Raw genomic sequence first — 3,683 nt, forward strand, 5'->3', positions numbered from 1 at the left:
CCCCTTCTTGTCTTTCTGAGTCTCAAGTTCTTTTCCCACCCTCTTACCACCCCAGTCCCATCCCCGTCCTCCCTCTCTGGTCCAGTGACCTTCATCCCCTCCTGAAGCCCCGCAGGATCCAGCTTCAGCTGTCTGTGAGGTGCTCTTCAATCTCAGACCCCTTCAAGCTCCACTTCAGGGACAGATACTTTCCCAGGATCCACAGGGCGCCAGGAATGTGGAGCAGAGAGCAGAGAGGTCCCCAGAGGCCAGGGCGGTAAGGACCCTCACCCCGCCCCCCCATTCTCTCTGCTCCCTGCTTCTGATGTAGACCTCAGTCAACTCCCTGCCCTTCCTGAGGCCTCTGGGCCTCAGCTTGTACTCTGCAAAATGGGCAGGCTCGCCTCTGGCCTACTTATCACACAGGTCCCACGGGAGCAAGCAAGCAGCCTGTACTGGTGATGTGTATTGAGCAGGAGACACTGGGTTCTCAGACTGGGCTCCAGATTTCCCTGTCCTACATACACGGATGTTCCGTATATCTAGGGTGAAGGAAGATCCCGGAAGTGGAAGCTGTAAAAAAGTGGGTGATTTATAGGTTCCTGTAACCATGGGACCACTTCAAGACTGTGTGACTGGCTGTGGGGCTGAGGAGGGTCACACATGGGACACACTTAAGCTGGACTGGTGACCCCAGATGTAAGCTAAGCTTCTTGGAAGTGAGGAAGGGGAATCCCCAGTGAGGGCTGGGGGCGTGGCTCACTGGTAGAGCCCCTGCCTAGAATCCCCCAGGGAGGGGCTGGGGGCGTGGCTCACTGGTAGAGCCCCTGCCTAGAAATCCCCCAGGGAGGGGCTGGGGGCGTGGCTCAGTGGTAGAGCCCCTGCCTAGAATCCCCCAGTGAGGGGCTGGGGGCGTGGCTCAGTGGTAGAGCCCCTGCCTAGAATCCCACAGTGAGGGGCTGGGGGCGTGGCTCAGTGGTAGAGCCCCTGCCTAGAATCCCCAGTGAGGGGCTGGGGGCGTGGCTCAGTGGTAGAGCCCCTGCCTAGACTCCCCCACTGAGGGTGCACCTTTAGAGTGCTTATCTACTATGTACAAGAACCAGGGTTTCATTCCAGCACTAAAATAGGATGATGAGTTCAAGGCTCTCCTGGACCAAATGGAGACAATAAGCAACCAGGTAGTCCAGTGGTTAAAGGCAACTGCCATCAATCCTGAAGAGCTAAAATCCATTGCTGGAATCTGTAGAATGTCTGTGGTTTGTGAGTGTAGACAGCACAATGGTTGTCTGCCCATACGGAACTGGGTGTGACAATGAGTGTACAGTTTTGTGTTCCCTGGGGAGTTCATGTCGTTAGGGGTGCTGTATACTCTGGGAGACTGTGATGTATGTCACAAGGGACAGTGTTTTCGGATGTGTCCACCTGACCCTGTGTGTGTGTTTCAGCTTGGGCTGTGAGAGGAGTGAATAATTGTATCACCACACAACCAGGCACATTTCTGTCCCGGACACTCATTGCTTGAGGCCCTGCTTCACATGTCCAGTCCTCCTGAGGGACACGGACCAGTTTCGGCCATGCACAATTGATAGTGCTGCCAATTGTGGAGCCAGATGTGGTCACCTCATGTGCCTGTGCAATTGAAATCTGAGGCAGGAGGATCCAAGGTTGGAGACCACCTCGGTTATGTAGTGAGACTCCGTTTTGTTAAACAACAACAACACCCACAAATGAAATAGAGCTGGAGAAATGACAGTTGAGAGCACTTCAGGAGGACCCAGGATTCAGTTCTCAGCATCCATGAGGAGGCTCATAACCATGGGTAACTCCAGTTCCGGGGATCCAGTGCCCTCTACTGGCCTCCTCATGTACTGCACGAATGTGTGCACAGGCCTCACGCAAAAAACCCACGCACACACATCGAATGAAAAGAAAAAAAGACAAATCAGGGATGTCAGGGATTGGGGCAATGGTTCACTTGGTAAAATGCTTGCTATGCAGCAAGTTAAGCTGTGTGTGTGTGTGTGTGTGTGTGTGTGTGTGTATGTGTTTGTATGTGTGCGTATGTGTGTGTATGTGTCTCTGTGTGTGTGTGAGGCAGATCTCTGCATTCAAGGGCAGGCAGGTTTATACAGTGAGTTCAAAGACAGCCAGGGCTACACAGAATTCTGGTCTTGAAAGACCAAATCAGGGCTGGAGAGATGGCTCAGTGGTTAGAGCACTGACTGCTCTTCCAGAGGTGCTGAGTTCAATTCCCAGCACCCACATGGTGGCTCACAACCATCTGTAATGAATCTGAATCTGATGCTCTTTTCTGGTGTGTCTGAAGACAGCTACAATGTACCCATGTGAATAAATAAACAAGCAAATCTATTTAAAAAAAAAAGAAAGAAAGAAAGACCAAATCAAATCAAAGGAAGTAGACATCACTCAAGAATCACATCAGAAGTTGTCCTCGGGTCCTTACACGCATACACACGTACATGTACACACATATACATACGTCAAACAATGCCAACAGAAACACAGTGGCATTAGGACTACGGGCTGTGTTCGCATGTATGTGAAGTGTCCACGACCCTGGGCACACAGCCGCGTGTCCTCGCAAGTAACTGGGAAGCTGTGGCTGAAAGACTGGCTCCCTCAGCAGGGTTCCAGTTGTCTAGCTATGAACGAACTTGTTACTCACGGAGTCTCTGCCCCTCTCTGCTCTCCTGCTCAGCGTCTGGGATCCTGTGTGAGGCAGCGTGAGAGGCTGTGTAAGTGTCTGTGGCCTGGGGGAGGGGGGCATAACTGTGTGGCTGCTCCCTCTACGTGACACAGAGTGGCTGTGATGAACGTGCCTGCTCCGCGGTTTCCACTCTTCTCCGCAGCTCCCCCTCCTGCTCTGTTCCGCCCTGGCCCCGCCCCCTCCCAACACCCCAGGCTGCCAGCGCCTGTCACCTCTTCCAGAGCTCTCTGGCCGGCGAGGCAGGGCAGCTGTGTCAGCGGAGATTGCGAGGAGCAGGACTCGGTACAGGTAAGGGGTCTCCATCAAACCTCTGCCCTGGGCCTATCTCTCCCGTGACTCTGTCTCCCCGTCTCTGTCTCTTTCTGCCTCTCTGCCCTGTCATCGGTTCGCCTCTCTTAATCTCTACAGGGGCTCTTTCCCCTGTTCTCTGACTCTCCCTATTCCTTTCCTCTGTCTCCGAGCCACAGTTTTTATCTTTATGTCTTTTTTTTTTTTTTGCCCTGTAGTCTCTGAACTGTCACTTGTGTCTCATTGTCCCCGAGTTTTTCTGTTCTCATCCACCTTTCTTTTATTTTCTTCTTCTTGTCTTTCTTTTCTTTATTTCTTTTCTGTAGCTCTGAGATTCCCTCTTGAAACCCCGCATTCACATTGTCTGGGCGGGGATGATAGTTGGGGTTAGAAGGATTTTTCAGAGCATCTAACGTCTACAGTCAGAAACCTAGGGTCTAATATCTCTCTGGTTCCTAAATGTTTAGATGCTGGGAGAGCACTGTCCCTCTGACTTCTAAAGCCCAGGGAAATTTTAGAAGATTGAGTTCCTATCTAACTTAGGGGAGGATGCGAACTCAAATTCGGTTCATCTCCCTTCAAGGCTTAACCGAAGGTTTCTGTCCCCTCATCTCTAAGGAGGTCCCAGGTTCCCAAGAGCCTCTCTGGTCTAGCCTCTCCGTGACACTGACGCTTCTGCCTGTCACAG

The sequence above is a fragment of the Micromys minutus genome (assembly GCF_963924665.1).
Source record: "Micromys minutus genome assembly, chromosome: 32".
NCBI lineage: Eukaryota > Metazoa > Chordata > Mammalia > Rodentia > Muridae > Micromys > Micromys minutus.